This window comes from Lipophrys pholis (genome assembly GCF_963383615.2).
Source record: "Lipophrys pholis genome assembly, chromosome: 4".
NCBI lineage: Eukaryota > Metazoa > Chordata > Actinopteri > Blenniiformes > Blenniidae > Lipophrys > Lipophrys pholis.
Genome location: NC_137637.1, coordinates 15,091,048 through 15,114,306, shown reverse-complemented (window position 1 = coordinate 15,114,306; position 23,259 = coordinate 15,091,048).

Here is a 23,259-nt window from a genome sequence, read left to right as displayed (position 1 = left end):
CCCATCTCTTTCATATCAGGAACAAAAGTGTTTTGTTTGTTCAATAAAACATGGCCTTTTTCTAAGAGTTATTAACTTAAGTGGCACTTCGCTAATGCTTTTACACTTGGAGTTTGTTTCACTTGTCTCGAGGAGTAATGATCAGCGGCTGTACGAGGTGTTTTCTGTGTCTCTGAAGGGGCTTCCCTTTAAAACAACGGGTGCTGCAAACTGGAGGTGTTCAGGCTGAAGACAGTAAGAGAGGGTTTCATAATGTTATGCTGCAAATATGACTGCAAAACTACATAAATCACCACAAAATGAAGACAAACCCAACACAGCACGATCAAATGACCCATCAACACAACCTCAAAGATGCTCCAATCGTTAAATATGTGAAACTATTTATTTGAGGCACAAAATGGGACAAATAAAAATGACAAGATAAAAATCCCATCTGCAACATGCATTAATATAACAATTACAAATTTACATTTGCATTTGTTTCTTTTTAGGACGAGTGGACAGTTTTTTTTTCAAGCGTCTCCGACCAGGGGGATCTTTCTGTCACTAATTGTCCGCCGCCAGCATTTGTTTTCAGTTTATCACTAAACTTTGATTTCACTGTCATGTTTGTTCAAGACAGGCATGAAATTGAAAAGAAGAAGAAGAAAAAAAGAAGTTGTTTTCTTTAATTTGATCTGAGATGTGTACAAATCAAATTAACAGGTTGTCCTGTCATCTGTGGCCTCGCATTGATTTCTTCCCTCAGTTTGTGATTGAACTCAGCAGGGTGACGCACTATTCAGAGTTTTCAAAGGCCGAACCTCAATTACTAGAATCCTGGTGATTTTTCTTTATTTCAGCAAATCACCCTGCAATTTGCCATGAACACTGAAAGCTGTACTGGAAAAAACCAGGTGGAGGAACTGCAAACTCAGGAGCTGCCCATTAGCAGGAGGAGCCGGGGTGATAATTGCAAACATCTGCCCCATTAAGCACTGCAGAGAAAAGACACCATGGCTGCATCGAATCTTTGAATCAAAAAGGCTTTGTTTGAAAGTTCAGTTTCATATCTCATCCTCACTCTGTGGTTTGACTTGCACTCTGATCTCTGGTGAATGTCAGCACGAGGAATACGCAAGTTTTGCATTACATTATATTAATCAATGACCCCAGCTCTGAGTTTTGAAGCGATGACGGTGACTTCAACTTCCTGTTGCTCACACTAGGGAGCAGTATTACTCCACAGAAAAACACATCTGCAGCCTCTCACTAAAACACCGAAACGCATACTGGGTCTGTTTGGCTGGTGATTCATGATCATGAATCTAGCATTGGTAAGTGTGTGTTTCACCAAAAAGACCGAGTCTCTACACTGAGAGGGTGTCAAGCTCATTTTAGGTGAGGGGTCACATACATCCCAGTTTCATCTTGAGTGGGCCCGACTGTTAAAATAGTGCCATAATAACCCTTGAATTGAGGTTTTTCTTCATCGTGTCGTAGAGTACACATGATGAAAATGTCTATATTTTCACAAAACCAAGCATTTACCAGAGGAAATGCCAACAATTTCAATATAAAGCCAATTTGTGTGATGCCTTCTGGGACAAAATACAGTAAAAAGTCTCCCGTCGCTGTTACATTATTCATGTTTTTACAACCTCACCCTGACAGCATGACTTTGATGCTACGAGGTAGCAAGCTTTCATCGCAGCATCGCGGATATCTCAGCAAGGGGTCTCAGACAGTGTTGTGTCCGCTACGCTTGGAAAAGTTGTTCGAAAATCTATGTTATCATTGACATTTTTTACCATCCGCTCAGTGGGTGGATGTTTTTGGAGCTTCTTGCGGGATAGTTCTGGCCCACGGGCCTTATGTTTGACACCCATGTATTAAGTTCAGCTAAACTTTGACAATGAAGTTGGACGAAGTGGCCGTAAGTTCTGAATGTTAGTGGTTCTTGGGAGAATTCTATTGAGGATCTAATGAAGGCCAGGAGAAGCTGCAAAACAAACCTGAGATGAGTAACGGACAGGCAGACCGGAGCGTGCAGCCTTTATAAGTATACAGTCTAAAAGAATACTTATATTTGGATATTGGATTTATCATGTGCTTCTCCCCCTGTCAACAGCAGTTTAGAGAAATAGCAACTGTATTGACTCAAAATAACAAAAAATAAACCAGTATACACGATCGAGCCACACAACTGTTTTCTCATGTATTACAGAAACATTGAAAGATGAAACTTTTGCGTCACTAACTACGATCGCCAAGGACGTAATAATATCATTGGTGTATATTTATCTGTTGGTCTGTATGTCTGTTAGCAAGATTTCATCAAAACTACTGAATGGATTTTGTTGATATTTTCACCACAGATGGATATCAGGCCATGGAAGATTCCATTAATTTTGGAGGGGATCCGGAGCCGGATTCTGGGTCCGGATTTCATTTGATAAGCTTTTAAGGATTACGTCAAAACTACATGACAGATTTTCACCAAATTCTGTCAGATGTCAGAAATCTGATTGCTCTTGTATTATTATTTCTCTATATGATTATTTACTAGTGCATTATTATTAAAAGTAGCAGTAGAGTAACATGCTACTCCCAAAACTGGCTCTCACCAGCACTTGCATGATGAAAAAAAGGGAAGAGAAAAGAAAAGTTGTCATCTGACAGTATGAACTATTACATTGATTCAGTCTGTGGGAATAGACTTTCGGATACTTGATAAGTGAGTTTGAGCTTCTCGGTCCAGCGGCGCCGACTTGTACTCGGCTTCCAGTTTTATCTGACTCTGATTTAGAAAGATATCTGTGAGCCAGCAGAAAAGAGAAGTCTGAACAATGAGCTGTGGGGCATAAGGATCAATTTTCGCCATGTGTGAGGGATGAAAGTTGGTTGTGTAATTTGCATAATTACTCCATTAATATTGCATTGGTGTTTCACTTCCTATTTGTTATGATGCCTCGGATGCCTTCCCACATCTGTGGCCGTCACTGCTGGGGGAAACTTCTGTCGTGAAAGTCTTGGAAAGTGTGTGCACGGACCGCCGACCGAATAGCGAAACATGCAAGAGGCGAATGAAGGTTAAAAAAAAAGAAAGAATTGGACGCACAGAGTGAGTCGCTTCACTTCAAAACAAAGACCCTCGGTGGAAATGTTCTGCTGTTATGTCACCTTATGCATGACTGTGAAGAAAACTGTCACCCCTGGCAGTTTTCTTTTAATGAGAAAATACAGTGAAGTATTTTATGTGCACGCAATGGATTTTACAGGTACTGAGCTGAAGGTGGTGGTAGTGATCTGTTGGTCTCTTTCTCTCCCAGAGCAGGAGGCTTCATATGGCTCCACACTCACTCACATCTGTTCACACTTTATGGGAATGCAGTTCTGTGGGAAGTCCATTCGTTTTGGTATTATGTTTTTTTTTTGTTTTTTTTAATTATGACTTTTCACAGAGGCACCTCAATAAACTGCTCAGCTCTGCTGGAGAGAAAAAGACTGCAAATCTATAAACTTGTAATATGAAATGTTAATATACGCACAGCAGTGCTTAAGCCCATTAAAAAGAATAATACAAAACAATGATAACTTTCTATTAACCTCACCATCCATTGATTACAGCGCTGAGTTCCAGTATCGGGCCTGCACACACTCTTATCCAGAGCTGTAGTGGTTGTGGCCTGGGAGAGAGAGTGGGTGAATAATTCATTACATTGTTAGATATTTCTCTTTGTGAACACACCCTGTTAAGTCATTACAGCTGCATGCTGAAGGGCCTTTCATGTGCAGTCGCATGGCAGGGGACACAAGATTAAATCGGAAACAAGCCGCCGGTTCAACCCGAGTGCGACTCGACTTTTTTGAAAGGGTAAATAGCTTTAATATTTGAAAAATATGAGCAGGAGACTCATAATAGAAGCTGTATGCAAATGAAATATTTATGAATGTACAAATATACTGAACCAATAGTGGTCGGTGTGTTTTGATTATGGAGGAACACATTCGTCTGCGCATACTGTAGACACGGTCTTTCAGGAGGAGCAGTAAGATTATGAGTTCCTGGATGAATGCAGAGCGCCTTCTCCGTGGCTCGGGGTGAAGACAATGAAAGATTAGGGAAGTAAAAAACAAGTCTCATATTTATTCACATTAATTAAATCAGTAGGAATTGGGATTCGGTTGGGGAGAATTGAGAAAACAGGCATTAATAGCAGTTCATTGGTGGGGTAATTGCTCATTAGTTTTAATTTCCAGTCAATTTGTTGCTTGTCGAACTGGGTGAAAAGGCTGTTTTTACACAGTGGTTATCTCCTCCAATCAGAGCCTACGTTTGACATGCTGTGTCTCTTTGACATTCCCTGTCAAAGAGATCACACAGCTTCATTAATTGCGGTTTAAATTAAGCCTTAAAGGAGAGCTTGAATCAGCCCTTAATCAGGGAGGATAGAAATCTAAAATTACTACATCGTGATCTGACATTTCAGCCTCACTAGCAAACAAGCAAGATAAATAATAACCATATTATTGACTGTGTCTTCCTTAAATAGAGCTGGCAGTGCAGCTCGAGGAGCCATTTGTGACCTTTGTAGGTCAAACACCATGCTGTTTAATGTTCCCTCTTCTTACCATTATAATGTAAAATCACCCACATTGTTCATGCCCGGCCATGATATAAACCATCTCTATCTCATTTTACCACTGATGATGACCTGTCACCAGGGATCCATCCATCCATCTTCTTTCCCGGTTATCCAGTTCAGGGTCGCGGGGTGCTGGAGCGAATCCCAAGCCTACTGTGGGCGAGGGCAGGGTACACCCTGGACAGGTCGCCAATCAGTCACGGGACGAGCACATATAGACAGACAACCACACACACTCACACAGACGGGCAATATATCGTCACCAATTGACCTTACATGCATATGACTGGACTGTGGGAGAAAACCGGAGCACACACGGGGAGAACATGCAAACTCCTCACGGAAAGGCCCTGGGTCAAACCCACGGTCCTCTCGCTGTGAGGCGAGAGCGTTAACCACTGCACCACCGTACAGCCTCTGTCACCAGGGAGGGCGTCAATATTCATTGAATGAACCATTCAAATGTTCTTTGTGTGGCACTTCTTTATCAAAGGTTCACAGATGAGTGGCGAGCCATTAAGCCTTCAGCTTAATAGTACAATACTGTCTTCCAGTGAAGAAAAGTGACCCTGTTACATAGAATTTATGATAATTTATACAGCTTTTTTTAAAAGTGACACAAATCTGGGAAAACATGAACAAGGACAGAGGACAACTCTACCTACAAAAACAAAGACAAGACGCAAGCATAACAGGACACCATAGAGGTTCAAGTACTTATTTATTAACCGAAAAGGACCCCCTGTGTAGTGTAGTGTAGTGTAGTGTAGTGTAGTGTAGTGTAGTGTAGTGTGAGCCACAGTGCCGAGCCCAATGCCGCTCCACCATTGTTTGACCACCACTGGGCTGTCAGCGAAGAAAATCAACCAAAACGGCAAAGACCAAGGGCATCATCAATGTGCAGGGTCAAAAGAGTGGCACACTCCCCTTCTCGCACTAATTCAATAGAATTCAAGTCAGTTTGATTTGTAAAGTGCCAATTAAAACATACGCATTTCATGGGACTTTGCTTTAAAAAACACCAACCAAAGAGTTGGTGGGAATAGAATTATTATAATTTTCTTTTTTTTTCCCAGCAAGAAGCCTCTGACGGGACCAGACTCAAACACTTTTTACGCTCCTCTGAAAGGCCATTTCATGTGGGGCCGCTAGTGGGTGCTGTGTTTACGTAATACGACCACCCATGAATGCATGCAGAGCCTGTAAAGTTTAAACGGTCAAGTGCCTCTGAACTGGTTTTCCTCATTGTTTTGGCCTCCTCAGAATTGGTTGTACGAAAGGAAAAAAAAAGTGTCTCTGTATATGATCCAGATGACGGTGTAGTAAATGTACACTTACACGGAGATGCAGGGTTTTCGAAAAGTTCCATTTTGAGTGACCCCAAGCAAGTGAAAAGCAACAAAGGTTTGCCGTCTTCACTTGAAAATGTTGCGTAAACAGGGCCTCGGATGTGGCGGCTTTCCGCTTGTATCAGTTGGAGTTAGGGGGAAAGCAAGGGAGAACAGGATAAGACAGAATAACAAACAGACCAGATTAAATCAGACAGCAAGTTAATCCACATCCTGCAGACTTGATGGAGGTAGACTACCGGTACACAGATACAAAAATGTCCAGTTGCACTGTTGGAGGTCCTGCAGGATGGTACAGAGAGCGAGGACAGAGAGGAAAAAGCTTTGACCACAGGAGACAAACTCGCTCGGTTAATGGCATGCAGCGCTGAGCAGGGGAGAGAAACTCAGCACATTAAACAAGGTTAAACCTACTGCAGCTTTACTAGAAAATGGTCCATGGAGGCCTGAGCCAGCACTCTTAAATACATGGAATATTAACTTATGAACGTGTGTCTGAAACAGGGAAAGTTGAGAGAGAGTTGAAGCAATGCTGAAACCAAAAGTGAAAGGAGTACTGTGTTTTCTGGAATATAAGTGTAAATTGTATCTGTCTAAATAAAACATTAAGTCACACTTCTGTTTGAAACCAATTCATTTTTCCATGAACAAATGTAACCACACCCTCAGTAATCCTTCTTGCACCATCTTTGCATTTATTCTTACAGGTCAATTAGTTTTCTTCATTAGGGAACAGTTTGTTTGTGTCTTCAGTTCCTCACAGGTTTTTCTCTCTGAACCTTCCCCCTGCTGCTCTGTTTCAGTTTTGTACTTTGTCTATTTTTAATTTAAATTCTGGTCCAATTCGGTACTGGTATAATATTTGATATGGAGGTCACTTCCTAATATAAGTTACATGACCAGCTGAATTACTAATAAAGTGCAGATTACCGTCATCCAAGGGTCATCCATCATGCAAAACTCTTCCACCACTTCTTATTAGAGGAAATCTGTCATGGTTCAGTGTTGTTGTTTCCTGTCCTGACGTGTGTCACACACTAGTATATAGATCAGTGCTGTCAAAATTGTTTGTTTAATTTAATTGTTTAATTAACTGTTTCATTTGTTTTAAAAAAATTACGTAATTAACGTAGTTTTGTTTACTTCCCTTTTTATCTTTCTTTTTTTTACTCTCTTACCGGAGCAGCAGCAAGTGCAGCGTCTCTGGGCGCAGCACTGTGACTCCAGAGCAGCACAATACCGAGTGGAATAATATTAAGGCAGAAAGTTTCACTTTAAAAGTTACCTGAAGGCTGATTGAGAAAGTGAAAGTCATTAGCTTTACTTTGAAAAGCCGAATTTAACGACCACAGAAGTAATTCTGCAGCAAAACAGCAGGTTGCCATGTTGGCTGACCAGGAGCCACCAAATCCTAAAGCTGGTGGAAATGCTTGCAGGTAAAATATTAATTTCTCCTCTTTCTCTCTTTCCCTGGCTCTTCTGCATACTGTGTGTGTGTGTGTGTGTGTGTGAGAGTGCAGTCTCTCTCTCTCTCTCTCTCTCTTTCTCAATGCCTGCTGCTTTCTCTCTGTCTCATATGTGTATTATATTACAGTATATTATTGCCACTTTGTTCATGTAATAAGTTCACAACTTTGTTTCTAGAAATATTCAAATCCTCAAAGTGGTGGACCTGCACTCGAACAAAACCCAGACTTGTGTTCGATGTTTAGTCATTTATTTATGTATGTTTTTATTATTTTGCTAATCTTGGAGAGAAACAGTTATAGTTATATAGCCTGATATAGTGTGTGTTGAGTCGACATTAATTCCATGGTTTTCCCTGAATAAATATCCAGTACAAGTTTCAGTCTTAAGTAGAAAAACAATGTGATTAATTGCAATTAATTACAGAAAATTGTGCAATTAATTAGTAATTAAAAAAAAAAAAAAAAAATATATATATTTTTTTTTTTTTCTTGTTCGTCCGTCTGTGTTTCCTTAATGAGAAGCTTTTCAGTCTGTGTTCCTGTGTTTCTGTGTTTTGGGCCGTCAAACAAGTCTTAGTGATTCTCCTGTGATCTCCTGGACTTTGTTTTTTCTTGTGGGAATAGAAATGAGCTTCTGTTCCACCTACGACCGTATCTGCTGTCTTGAGTCATCCTCTGAGCCAAACCTAACTAAATGTAAATTAGTAGAGCCCAGCTCTGGAGATTAACTTGTCCCAGGAGCGTCTGTTTCCCGAGAGGAGACGCTCGTTAGCAGAGTTCAGGCCGTTAGGCTCCGCTGACGCCTCCCCAGTTAGCTTTTACCTCAGACTATGTAACGTGTCATCACCCCTTCATTTGTACAAACAAACCTTTACACTGACATGAAAGCTGACTTTGGGATACAGATACCTTTTTTTACTTTTGCATTAAAAATCTATTCCCTTGCAGAGGAAAATGTGTTTACTTTGTACTCCACCAGCTTTTCACAGGATCATTAAAGATTTAAAGCAACCGTTCAGTCTTCTGCTGTTTTACAAAACGGAAAGGTTTTTCAGGTCAGCTTTTAAAAGTCAAGTTAGCAGCTTCATCAAATAATATTCTCTCTCCTGGAGTCCTCATATGATACAATTCTGATCAATGTTCAATCATCCAAAAACTCAAGCGTTAAAGTTTTATCTTTACTCGATGTATGGAGGTCAAACTAACTTGTTGACATGTAGATTTCGCTTCCTAACATGATATATATTTTTTTGTCCTTGAAATTTTGGCAGATGCGTCCTATATTTTTTCTAGCTTTGTTAAAAAGTTGCCTTTTTTCTTTTAAGGTATTAACTTCTTTTCAGTGGTGATGGTTTCACTTGTACCTGTACTTGTACCTGTACCTGTACCTGTACCTGACTAACCTCACTCCCAGCTTCACTACATGTACTTGTTTATGCTCCCTGTAGTTTCACATTGCTTCTATCTGTGCACCTGTAGAATCTGAACTGTGAAACAGTTTCTATTTTCCTCTTATTAGTTTTTAATTGAATATTAGATGCTTATTTACTTTCTGCAGGCCACCTATAGCTCCGTTCCAAGACTTTAGAATGCCACAGTCACACATAAATTAGTGATGGAACAAGCATGATTGTCAATACTTATATCAAAATCTGCATTTTCACAGCAAGAATATTTTATTCTTCAATGAATAGCATGAATGACGTGCAGTTATCCAAACATGTGTCAACATTTTAGAAATGAAAAATTATATTGATCACAGGTCTATAGAAATAGCCCCCCCGGTGTGGATTCTGCAGATATAATTCCTCAGCATCTTGGAAACAAAATTCGTCCAAATGTCTCCCCTCAGCTTCGCCATTTGAATGCATCAGGATGAGATAGAGAATAATGAACCAATCAGTGGCCGCCTTTCAAAACGTATCTCCCACGCAGACCTGACTAGTTTTACACCCTGGGCGAACACCCGCCTCCACGAGACGCACTTGAGTTTGCAACACCGCGGGAAAATAATGCTGATGGTGCGTAATGACTCGTGATGATCCGCCACAGTTTCCTGCTCTCACTTGTAACTCATGATAAAAGGTGGCGACTGTCCGTGACGTCGTGACACCTCGGCCCTGAAGCGTAGAATTCAGGTCAAATTCGTCATACGCGGTCAGGAATTGAGATTCGTGCCAAACTTGTCGTCGTTCTGTGTAAACGCACCTTTAACAGCTCCACAACCTTCTTCTTGCTTTTCTCGTCGTGACTTAAAACTTCATCAACCATATTAATTGTGCTTTTTTTTCATTTTTGTAGCTTCGGCAAGGTTCCATGAAACATGCGATGATGCCGCTTTTGCGCTGAGTTTTGCCGATGCCGACATATCGTAGACACTTAGGGCTTGTATCACGTTGTGTTTTCAATTTCTGTTTTGCGACTGTCCCATTTTGGAGGGTAGTTGGCATTAAAGCTGGCGGCATGCAGAGAGCTGAAGTGCCGCTTTAGATGATCCACTTTGCTGACGGCTCCGGTCTGCGTGCAGCTCAAGCATGGGCCGGTAATATACAGTTGCAAGAAAAAGTATGTGAACCCTTTGTGGTTACTTGGATTTCTGCATAAATTGGTCATAGGATGTGTTCTGATCTTCATCGAAGTCACAACAATGGACAGACACAGTCTGCTTAGACTAATTCTGCACAAAAAATTATAGGTTTTCATCTTTTTATTGAACACAACATGTAAACATTCACAGTGCAGGGTGGAAAAAGTCTGTGAACCCCTAGGCTAATGACTTCTCCAAGAGCTAATTGGAGCCAGGACTCAGACGACCTGGAGTCCAATCAATGTGATGAGATTGGACGTGTTGGTTAAAGCTGCCCTGCCCTATAAAAAAAACACACACCTGTTTTGATTGTGCTGTTCTCAAGAAGCATCGCCTGATTTGAATCATGCCTCGCGCAAAAGAGCTCAGAAGATCTACCATCAAGAATTGTTAACTTGCTTGAAGCTGGAAAGGGTTACAAAAGTATCTGTAAAAGCCTTGATGTCCATGTGTCCACGGTAAGACAGAATGTCTACAAATGGAGAAAGTTCAGCACTGTTGCTACTCTCCCTCGACGTGGTCGTCCTGTAAAGAAGACTGCGAGGGCACAGCGCAGAACGCTCAGTGAGGTGAAGAAGAATCCTAGAGGGTCAGCTAAAGACTTAGAGAAATCTCTGGCACATGCTGACTATGTTGTTGACAAATCTACAATACGCAAAACATTTAACAAGAATGGAGTTAATAGGAGGACACCATGCAGGATTCCACTGCTGTCCACAAAAAAACAAACATTGCTGCACGTTTGAAGTTTACAAAAGAGCACCTGGATGTTCCACAGCACTACTGGCAAAAATATTCAGTGGCCAGATGAAACCAAAACTGAGTTGTTTGGAAGGAACACACATGTCGCTATGTGTGTGAGAAAAAGAGGCACAGCACCCCAACATCAAAAACCTCATCGCAACTGTGAAATATGGTGGAGGTGGCATCATGGTTTGGGGCTGCTTTGCTGCCTCAGGGCCTGGACAGATTGCTGTCATCGATGGAAAAATGAATTCCCAAGTTTATCAAGACATTTTGCAGGAAAACTTAAGACCATCTGTCCGCCAACTGAAGCTGAACAGAGGATGGGTAATGCAGCAGGACAACGACCCCAAGCGTAGAAGTAAATCAACATCAGAATGGCTTCAACAGAAGAAAATACGCCTTCTGGAGTGGCTCAGTCAGAGTCCTGACCTCAACCCCATTGACATGCTGTGGCATGACCTCAAGAGAGCGATTCACACCAGACATCCCACCAATATTGCTGCACTGAAACAGTTTTGTAAAGAGGAAAGATCCAACATTCCTCCTGACCGTCGTGCAGGTCTGATCTGCAACTACAGGAAACGTTTGGTTGAGGTTCTTGCTGCCTAAAGGAGGGTCAACCAGTTATTAAATCCAAAGGTTCACATACTTTTTCCACCCTGCACTGTGAATGTTTACATGTTGTGTTCAATAAAAAGATGAAAACCTATCACTTCTTGTGCGATATTAGTTTAAGCAGACTGTGTCTGTCCATTGATGTGACTTCGATGAAGATCAGAACACATTTTATGACCAATTTATGCAGAAATCCAAGTAATCCCAAAGGGTTCACATACTTTTTCTTGCAACTGTAAAACTAAACTTTTCAGTCCAGTCAGCGTTCAACTGATGCTTTTCCTGCTCCACGTCATGTTGTTTCTTTGTTTAGTTTTGACTTACTGCTCAATGACAGGTGGTTTCGGGGTGTGTGTGGGGGGGGGGGGGGGGGTCGTGAAATTGAAATCCCTGAATGTCCGAGCGGAGCACGTATTGACGTAATTCCGTCAGACGTGCTCAGACTCCGGCTCCGGCTACGGTGTGGGATGAGGTCCACACAAGGTGGAGCAGCTGATCTATAGTTTCACACACATATTGGCATATTAACATAATCGTAACTTCTCCTCACTGAATATCAGTGTTTTAATATTGTGACTGTTTGTGTCCTACACAGATCAGCGTTACATTAGTTTTCTCTGTAAGTTACCATCTCAAAGCGCTGCCGTCTCACAGGAAAGCTGTAGTGCTGACTTTATTTTTGTTTCTTGTTTAATTGTACTTTTGAGATGAATGTGAAATCCATAAAAGGCACTGCAGCACCACAGCAGTTTAAGACGGGAGCTTTCGAAGAGAATCCTTCCCAGTGATTTAGTCCTTTGTTGGAAGCGAGGAATGTAAAATTATCAAGGTTGGCAGCTTTCCATTTCCTCCGTGATTGTACCATCGAGCAAGGAAACAGCTCCTCAGCGCACACGACTTCCTGTCTGAGCAGTGGGTGGGAGATGGAGTGAGGCACGATAGAAAATGTTCGAGTAATAGGTAGTGAAAAGTGTCGCTCTTCCTCTTGTATTTCTGTGACCATGAAGCCAACGCTGGAACCAGTGGCGGATTCATGTTTGTGTGAAAGGGTCCTCATCCGGGCCGGAGTGATCTCCTGTTAGAGGACACCTTGTATAAAGTGGAATTCAAAAAAGCTTATCGTGACAGTAATGGCGTGCAAAAAGCCCCGGCAACGTAGAACAACACAGATGTTGGTCTCTGTTACTAAATCAATGGCTTTGTAGCCCGCTGTGGCGCAGGTCGCACTTATCGCCCGTCCAGCAGTTTTTCACCTTACGTGCAGCTCTGCAAAGAACTTCCAGTAGCTGGAATCCTCCTGTAAGTAAGAGTGATTCTAAAGTTGCTGTTTGAGCAGAATTTGAATGAGTGAAGATAAGGAGAGAGAGAGAGAGAGAGAGAGAGAGAGAGAGAGAGAGAGAGAGAGAGAGAGAGAGAGAGAGAGAGAGAGAACGCAACACAATTGCCCGCCGTGCTGTTAGATAACAAATATATCCTCTTTTTTTTGTTAGATGGACTGTGGAGGGAAGAAAGGAATAGAGGACTCTCATAAAGAATAGTTCCCACTAGAGATATGAAGCCCAATTTATTCATAGTTCTGTAGCTCAGCAGAGGAATAGATTGACAACAGAGTGATTTGCCACATCTGTTAATCTTCCTAAATGAGCAAGTAGTCAGATCTTTGCATGGCCCCTGCACTGAATAATTTACAATACTGCACTTCAGTTTTATACCATTTTTTGCCTTTTTTTTTTTTTTTCTCGTTCCTGTCAGCTACGAGCAGCCCGAAGCACCGCTGCTGTATCAGGAGGCACTGCCGTATTTTCTCCCATATATATTGTCGACAAACACAAAACGATCTATAAGAAAAAAGTATGTTCTATTCATCCCTTTGAATAATATGGTGGCATAAAACGTATGCGATTTTACTGTGATAGCGCCACCGGCATGTGCATATGTCCCTCTATTAGGCCCTCATTGAGCCTCACAACCAATTAAAGTAACCATCTACTTCAGTGCGAAAATCCATTGTCCAACGGCAAACAGCCTTCTCTTTCAACCTTCACAGGGGAATATGAGTGATGACCAAAGCAGCGATTGAAAAATCCCAGTCCGGAAAAAAAAAAAAAAAAGGTTCCTTTTGAACAATCACTGCTGTTTATCGCAGCACCAATTCCTGCCTGCAACACTCTCATTTTATTCTTCAATCTCAGATATAATGATTTTAATATTCCATAGACTATGTCTTTGCTGGTCTACTGAGCAGGAAGCAGACGTTTCCATCAGCAGAGCTGCGCCTGGCATTCATCATCAAAGGTCTGCCCAGGAAAGAGACAGCTTTATGCTCATCTGCATCTGCTTGGTATGCCAACCGGGTGAACATCCACATCATCCTACCCACACTGTTATTTCTGATTAGCATATAATGCATCAATTACTTCACTTTCGCTAAAGAGAACAGCTACCACAAGTTTTGTTTCCAAGGCAACTATGAAGAGTGCTGGCGGCAGGAGTAAATTAGTTTGGCAGCTGAAGTTGTATTTGCGATGGCAAGAGCCGAACGCGGGGCAACAATTGTTGTCCATCACTGCTGATCCCAACATATGGGACGCGATAAGGGAGAGCACCAAGTACGGAGCGGTTTAACTAGACAAAAAGGAGGTAGATAAACACACCAACAAGCGCAGCAGCATGAAGACAATCCACTGATTACAGATGGGAAAAAGACTGGGTGGGTAAAAGTCAAACAGACAAACAATCGCACCTTCGACAGTCTGAGGTACCTTCTTGACATTTCTGTGTTTAAAATGTCAGCGAGTTTATTGCATTACATCATCCCACTTTATCGTTTTTATAATGGACGTGACTTGCAGGCATTTTGTTCCTCTCAATGTGTTTCATTACTGCATGCAATTGCTTCTTTAATGCTTTAATGTGTTGGTATCTCAATTATTGTCAAAAATAAAGTACATTTCTACCAGATCTGTCTCTTACAGACTGTGGATTAGAAGGTTATATAGTATAGTGCTTGTATATCATATTCATAATTGAGTCTATGTTATTTAAGCACATATTTTAATGATAATGTAACAGGTTAATAGTCATTCAACATATACTATAACATTATGATCACTGACAGATGTGAATAATGGTCCTGTTGGTTTTGGGTTTATATTTTGTTTGACTTACTATTTTTCATGGTTTGTTTCCACCTTCTTTCTCATGGTTTCATTTCTTGTTCCTGTTATTTTATTTTATTGTCGGTCATGCGTTTCCAGTTATGCTTGTTTCTGCTGTCTGGTTGCTCCGCCCTCGTTGATTATGCTCCTTGGTTGTTGCCAGCAGGGTTTTGTTGACCCTATCCTGTGTCTCTGTACATCTGTCAATTCAACTCAGGCTCGGTTTACAAACGCTTCCCGTTTACACCACAACGTTTTGAAAATGATGTCGGTTTTCACAGAAACACCAGAAACGCTTAAAATGATGTAGTTTTCGTGTTGGACCACTAGAGGGTGCTGTTGTTTGTTTCTGTAATGAAACCACATATACGTGCATGGAGAGAACAATAAGCTATAAACATTAAAAACGGCGACTACCCTGACATTCATATGGACAGAAAATGAAGTTGCATTTCTAATACAGACTCACCCAAAATATGTAAACAGGACCTCAATGTCTCAATGTCGTGTGTCATTGTCCCACGTTTGGTTTGCGTTCCAGTTTGTTACGCATGTCTGCCTAATTGTTGGTCTGTTTTTGACTCCTGCCCGATTTCTTGACCTCTTGTTTTTGGAGCACCCTTGCTTGTTTAATGTCTGACTGATCACACGTTCAGTGAACCTTGCCCGCTTTCGACTTGAATAAACTGTCAAAAGCGTCACCTGAATCTGAATCCCCAGTTGGATTAATGCGTCCAGACAAACACTGATTGTTTCTTTCATTGCACCTGATGGTGGTGCGGTTTAATTTTAGGCAGCATCAGCAGCTGGAACATCTCGTCCACAAAGCGGTGAAGATGTTAGTTCTGATTAAAGGCATCAGATTATAAGTGGCTGCTTCTAATCTTAGGCAGGTGGTCACAATGTTGACCATAGTATATTTCAGATAAATTCATAATCTGCTGCATCCATAGTCGATAAGATAGCGTGAAATAAAATAGCGTATCGTGGATATGGTGAAAAAGAAACTCAAACATCGTTGTGGCAGAGACGTGATTGAGCCCCTGATGCGAATCAGGTGTGCCTCACCTCTCTGCTCATAAAGGAGGAGCCGCCCGGAGACACGGTGTGACAGGCGGCAGACACAGACAGTGCTGTGTGTCTGTGGGAGTTTCCCGTTTCTGTTTGTGGTTTTGGAAACTCCGGACTCCGTGCCTGTGTGGGTGAACACCTCTGTGGTGGTGTGCTCAACTGCCACAATTATGAAATGAGAAAAAAAAGGCCATCACGATTCATATTATTAGACTGATTATGAAGCAGTCTCTGGAAAGAAAAACGCAGCGTAATCTGTCCTTCAGAAAAAGGTTCTTTGGTACTTTTATCAAATTTCTTTGTTTTAAAAAAAAATATATATATTTTTTTAAGGTCCGGAGAAAATGTTTTCGAAGTGATTGCCAAAATGTGACTTTATTTGCTTTCTGAGCAGAGCAAGAATCGGTTTTAATATTGAAATGATCAGGCCTGTCACGTACGCTCTGACTTGTTTCATTATGTGCTCTCTTTACCTCTCTCTCTCTCTCTGATTCTCTGAGGCATGCAGTCTCCAGGGGGAACAGAGGAACTCGTGTACGTTCAATTAATTTAAGCAACAGTCGGATTCTTAGCACTCCTTCCTTACACTTCCCCCTATTCTCTATGGGATGTTTTCACTCTCTTTAGTTAAACGGGCACCTGATAGCAGAAGCCCTCGTTGGCGTGTTACTGTCCTTGAGCGAGACTACAGAGACGCTACAACCAAAGAAACAAACAATCCATGTGATCGAGCTGTGTACTGCTTATTTTCTTATGACTGTAGTTGTCAATGCTGTATTAGAAACTTCCTCAAACCAACACATGTAACTGAATTAAAGTTAATGAATAGATCAGCCATGCGGTGTGGACAGCTCAGCTAATGTGTGTTTAATAATATAACCATGTTGTTTCAAGTTTCAAGTTGGTTTTTATTTACAGTAACTAGTCAAGTTTTTATTCTTCCCATCAAAGGAATGATTGTAATCAATAGCTAATCATCAGTAACTTCCACCACACGAGCAACAGAAAAGGTTTATCAGCAAGATCCTATAGACACTTCAAGGTTTCAACTTATGATTTGAAATGACTTTTTCTGACATTGTTCCCTTTTGCCTCAGCTCAATCAGCTCCCCATCCCCGCAATGTAAACATAACATCGTATATTTATCACTTTATATCACATTTCTGCCCTGATCATCACTCTATCAAACTGTAGTTGTTTGGGTTGGATGGAAAGAGGAAACCTTTCTCAATGCAGTGTGATATACAGTATTAGCACTCAGCCTCCTGATTTCTCAGAGTCATGGTGGAAGCTTTTAGTCTGAAGCTTCTTGTCGGTTCAATATCAATAAGTGAGGAGGAGAATAACCTCTTACATTGAAAAACCCCTCCGCTTGTTTTGGCTACGCAGACATAGGTAGGAATGGAGGGCAAATTAAAAATGGCACCAAGCCCAGCAGGTGGATTTACATTTTCAAAATGTCAGCAGGATGTTTTAATTGAAGCTATAGCTGGTTCTTGAGATATCTTTCTCATTCATGGATATTCATGGGTGGACTGCAGGTGACAGTCAGTGCTTTGACACTGGGATGCCTACCAATAATATCTGAGCTCTTTGACCCCTGATGTGACGCTTAGAAAGTTGCGATGTTACACTGGAAATACTTTTGCTGGAGTTTATGTGTAACCTGATGCAGTACAAGGTAAAGGATCACACTGCCGACTATCCAATTAAAAGTGACAGTGGGATTTAATGCAGCTTTGCTTTGATATACGCTCGGTGTTTGCCCTTGAAACACTGCTGTTGTTGACTTTGACTTCTCTTCAACGTGCATTAAAATGCCAGTAGTATAATTTGCAATATTCCTCGAGCCAAAAATGATAAATTTAGCAGTTCATTTGTAAAACATGACACGGTTCAGCTTTGGTATAATTGACAGTATGTTACAAATTTCTTCCAAAAATATCACATTGTAGTGCGAAACATAAAGAGGTAGACCTCCATGTATTTTTTTTTTTTTTTTTTTTAATCCTGTGTGATATTAATGGATTGTAAGCCAGTAGAACACAGAATGACTGACAAGACTGCGGCGGTGGGTGAGTTTGCGATCGTTGCTTTATATTCAGTCCGACCTTTGAAGGTGATACAATACACTAAAGAGCCAGGGTCAGTGGGGGCTCATAGATCAGCTTTGCCTCAGGCCCCTCCCGGTGGATTTTTTCCAACTCTGTATTTTTTTTTCTTCCTTCAAGGCATCCTTAACACAGCAAACTCTGAAATATTCGTTTCAGCATCTTCTATTCACGTTTCAGGATTAATTCAGTCCAACTGCGCACATGGGAGGTCTTCTGCTGTGATTTATGAACACAACAAGATAATCAGACAGCCTAATCAATAGATATGGCTTGACATGTCAACCGCAAATCTACTGCTTGTTTTTGGTGTATGATGCCTCGGCCGCGTGACTCACACTGGCTGTGCACGCCTCCCACTCGAGCATTAATCTTGTATCTTAAGTCTCTTGTTTTCCCTCCGCCAGATAGGCATGAGGCATCTGAATTAAAGATGGGTTTAAGACACACCATCGCTCATCGTCCTTAAACAGCTTTGCCACCTGCAGAGATTCTTTTAACTCATTCGCTCTCACTAACAAGAACGTGGAAGAGCGATTGAGAAGCAGGGGAGCTGTGTTGGTCGGGCAACTTTCAGCAGAGGATGCTGACTTTGGGCTTTTAAATTCATGGGAACTTGACTTGAATTTAACAATTAGACATGCAGCACAGAGGAGAAGGTCACAGAATGAGATTCAGGGCTCAGGTCTTTAGCACAGTGGTTAGTGAGCCTGTCGGAGGAAGTCTATATGTCGATGTTGGCTGTATTGAGGGAAATTTCTTGATATGAACTCCATCCACTGACACTCCACATAATTGCTGTGCTGAACCTTTTGCATTTAATTTCTCTCTATGCAAGTAATGTGGTGAGAAAGATAACTTTACTGTGTCACTAGTTTCATGTTTGTCAGCTTTCAAATCTAAAGTGAATGTACATAACCACTAATATATCACATCATCAGTGTGACTCAATGTCCTTGTAGCATTACTGTATGAAATATGCTGCAGTCTGAAGCCTGAAGTGAAACAGGTCCAATGGTTGCAGGGTTTTATACGAGGAGCTTTTAAACTTCTCGCTGCAGAGGCCTATCGCATGTCTATGGATTCCAAAACCCACCAATAATATCTTTTATTGTTATCACTCACCCAAAATCACAAAGCAGCTTCAGCCTGAGAGTTTTGAATTAGGTTGGGAGACATTTACTACTGATGAGTAAACGCAGGTAGTAAAATGTAGGTAGGCCCACTTTATGTAGACTAGGGGCATTAAACATATGGCCCATGGGTGAAAACCAGCCCACCAAAAGGTCTGACCCAGTGGATGGGATGACTTTGCAAAGTGTAAAAAATGACAAAGGGGAGAATGGTAGGTTTTTTTTGTTGTTGTTGCTGATTCCAATTCATATGGGGGCTGCAGTGTTTTAGTAGCTGATAGATCAGCAATACAGCAGTGAAAGCCACTTTCCTTATTTATGATTTTATAAAACATGCAGGCTGCAAAATGCTGCATTTGAGAGTAAAAAAAAAAACACTTTTTACAAAATTTTGCATTAGTGACTGCAGTCTAAAATGTAATCGTCTTGACACTGCACTTATTTTCTGAAAGAAATTCAGCTTTTTTGTGAAAACAATATTAAACTCGGTGTAAACTTTTTCACCGTGTTCCCGCTCCTTTGCACGAAAACAATGATAAACATTTGGTTGTGCAAAAGAAAACTGTATTCGAAAAGTTTTGTCTGCTGCTGTTTCACTGGTTCAACCTACACAATATTTCATTGGGCCCCTGAACCCAAAGGAGTTGATTTCTTAGACTTGAAAAGACACTTATTACAGAAAAACATCTGCCCACATAAAACGGTTACAAAAACTGCGAAACACCAAAATCCCAAGTAAGATGGTTTTGTTTCTGAAGGTGCTTTGTGCACGTACGTGTGTGTGAGTGCATGTGTGTGTCATGCCTGCAGCTAACCTGGCTCAGAGCTGTGTATTCCTCAGAGGAGTGATTAAACAAAGAGGTGAGAGCCAGAGGTCTTCCTCTGTTGGAATCCGGCGCCATATTTTGAATACCTTGTTCTGATTAGTATCAGCCTCACGTCCTACATGCAGGCTCACCTTCTACACTAAAATACTGTGCTTGTTACCAGCTGCACAGCAAAATTAGACAAAATTTGCCTCTGAGGTCATTATTCCTGCACTTAAGAAGAAGATGGTGACTCATGCTGATATTTTATCCTGCTCAGACTACTGCAGCTGTTTACGTTCCACAGTAATCCTTCTGCCGAGTGATTAAAAGTAGCGTACTGCGAGCTAATGATACTGATTTCCCCACATGTTGTCAATGATTTAAAGAAAGTGTTGGCATTCCATTAGATTAGATTTAAAATGTCTGCATGCCTATGTGATCATCCTGGTTATGTGAAGCGGTAAGCAAGTTGCTTTCGTGCCTTTTTCTTGTCTATTGGCAGGTTGAGGGGTCAAACAAATGATTTGCATACGGAAGATGTGAAAAAAACTAAACATAACTTCATTATTTGATCTGAAATAATCAGATCTTGGTCCATAGATACAGTCGTTAATCAGGTGAAGAGCGCGTGCTAGAGGCTCCCGCTCCCAAACTGCAGGGGGCAGTGCATCGCAAACACACTTCCACCGCAGTATTAAATTAGAGCAGAAGAAGTAGACTTCTTCTCTGTGACACCAGCAGGTGACAGTGGACCGGACCTCACACTTATTGTTTCCAATTAAATCTTCCCTCTGTTGAAGTCTGACACAGCAAATCGGCATCTATGAGCCAAATCTTGTGTTTTCAGTGTGGATGTGTAGCTTTATGCTTTTTGTATCTTTAAAACCAAGTCTCCAGTCCTCCTCCTCCTTCTCCTCAGCTCCGCCTTTTTTTGCAGCACGTGTCCGTCCGTGTAGTCAGAAAAATTTGGAAGCGCACGGAGCTGTGACGTCCACGTGAACATGGTTGCACGGATGAGCATGAAATGACGTAATTCGGCCGCACAGAGCCGTGCGGAGCTCGCGGACTCGTCAAACATAAAATAGCCTTCACTGGAGGGGCGTGGTGGCGGTGGCAGACCCAACACGACCCAAACACACAATTTCAAACCAAAACTGATCTTTTATCAAGGAGGAAGTGCAAGTCACTGGGAAAAACTCCAGACCCAGGTGAAAACAATCAGACCCAGGTGAAAACAATCAGAGGCAAACAGGGAGCACAAAGACGGAGTCACAAAACCAAAAAAAGATGAGAGGAGACATCGTGAACAGACCGGAGACATGCGATCTAAAACCAGGCACAAACTCAAACATAGACCTCAATATCATAAAATGTGTAGAAACTAAACCGTGATTAAAACATAAGAACAGAACCATAAACAATGAGCAAGAGGGTGCCCAGCCCTATTCCTGGAGAGCCCCTGTCCTGCATGTTTTAGCTCTCTCCTTGGTTCAACACACCTGAATCCAAAGCAACCAGCAGCACCCACTAGTGGCCCTACAGGAAAACTACATTATTTTCAGGAAAGGGACATGTCAGTTTTTGTGAACATGGACACTTGTGACGTATGAGCTTAAATGTTAGCGCGTCCTCATTACACACATTTGGTCTGCAGTCTGCATGCTGGTCCGATATTTGAGCTCTTTTGTTGCTTCTTGTTTTTCGGTGTCATGAGTTCATGAATCTGCCGTCCAGATCAACGAGTGTTTTCCTCCAACTACCTCAGGCCCGGAGTGGCTAATCGGGAGGACCGGGACAATTCCTGGTGGGCCGGTCTGATGTTTGGGATGCTAGGGCCGGTGTTCTTTCTTTTTAAAATAAACTTTATTTAAAGTTTGCCACTGGCAGCTTCTTTTTTTTGCAGACGCACCCTGATGACGTAACACATCCGTTCAGTCGGTCAGTGGGTTTGAAAGATGAATAGAAAGAACAAGGTGGAGCAGAGAAGGCTAGAATTAAAACGAGGAAAGCTCTGGAAACAGAGGCAACAAAATTTGTTCAGATTGGCAACTTTGTCATTAAAACCAGCCTCATGGTTAGAAACAACAAATGATGATGGAACGGATGTTTAACTTTGCCTCCAAACCACTGCTCAATTTAATTATCAAGTCAATGAATTCTGTGGCTTTGTGGCAAATAACATAGAATTATATAATTTGAATAATAATATGATGCAACGCCACATAACTGGGAAATGTTGTCTTTCGGCTCCTCAGAAACCAGATCCAGCTGCACCAAGCAGGCAGGACTGATCACAGGATGGATCATAATAATTATATTCAATATAATGAAGAGTAGGATGGAGACCTGCTCCATATGAGAAATGTCCTGAGATGCTCGACATTAAAGAAACTGACCTGAACTTTGTAAAAAAAAAAAAAAAAAGGGGAGATGTGTACTGAGAACTTAGATCATTTTCAAAAAATGATTTAGTGTCAGAAGCAGAGCCAGAGGTGATGAAGGGAATTAACCCCGTCCCTATAGAAGGAACAGCTGAGCTGTTATATCAGTGTGTGAACAATCAAGCATTACTTACAAGAAGTTTCTCAATAGTACATTCCATTAAAAACAGATGCAGGAGCACTTTGATCAGAAGAAGCTTGAGGCTTTCATGCTCATGGGCACTGAGGAACAAATCCTCATGTCTTTGGAAAATGATATTGTCATCAACAAAGTGGCAGAGACCAGAGCACTGTTTAGGGTTTATTCATGTTTCAGGGTGGGTCATGTTTCTTTGGAAAAACAAATGATGGTGTTATAGGAAAGTACATTTTCTTAATTCTATATTTTGAATCTAATATTTAGTTTTTGCTTCATTTTTAAGGTTTGGACATCTGTTAACACTTATTTGAAATATAGATTCTGAAATTATATAAAAAAAAAAGATGTATTGTATACTGTTGGTGTACTTGTGTTGAACTAACTTTTCATTATGAAACAACCCTTACTTGCAATGAATTGGAAATATTTTAGAAAAATAAACAGAATTACAAGGCTTTACAGAACAGCGCTATAGACTTCACATGTAAGATTATAATGACATGATTTTAATAACTCGTGATCTAACGTGGGCCGGTCTAAGGTATCAAACTCCAGGGCTGAGAATAAGTCCCAGTCCGGCCCTGAACTAACTGATGTAAGTTCTGGAAATGAATCAGTTATTAGACTGACCTGCACGGTGCCAGCAGCCCACCTAATGAGTCACAGCGACACTACATTAATATAATTATATGGACATTATGAAGACAGGATGGAATTAAAGGAGACAATAAGACAAGAATAACCGTTTTAAAACTACTACTTGGTTAATTTTCTTTCCAGGTGGCCTCAGTATCTGAAACTCGGAGAACCTCTGAGATGTATCACATACACGTCACAAATCAACACATCATTGCCATTTATGTATTTTCTTTGTTTCCAAATCGTACGAGAGAGTTTTTTTTTTTGTTCCTTCCAAATTTGGTTTGCTTGTACGGGAACATAATTTTTAGAATAACTGTTATTTTATCTGACTCTCCTTTTCTCAAAAATCAAGTGCT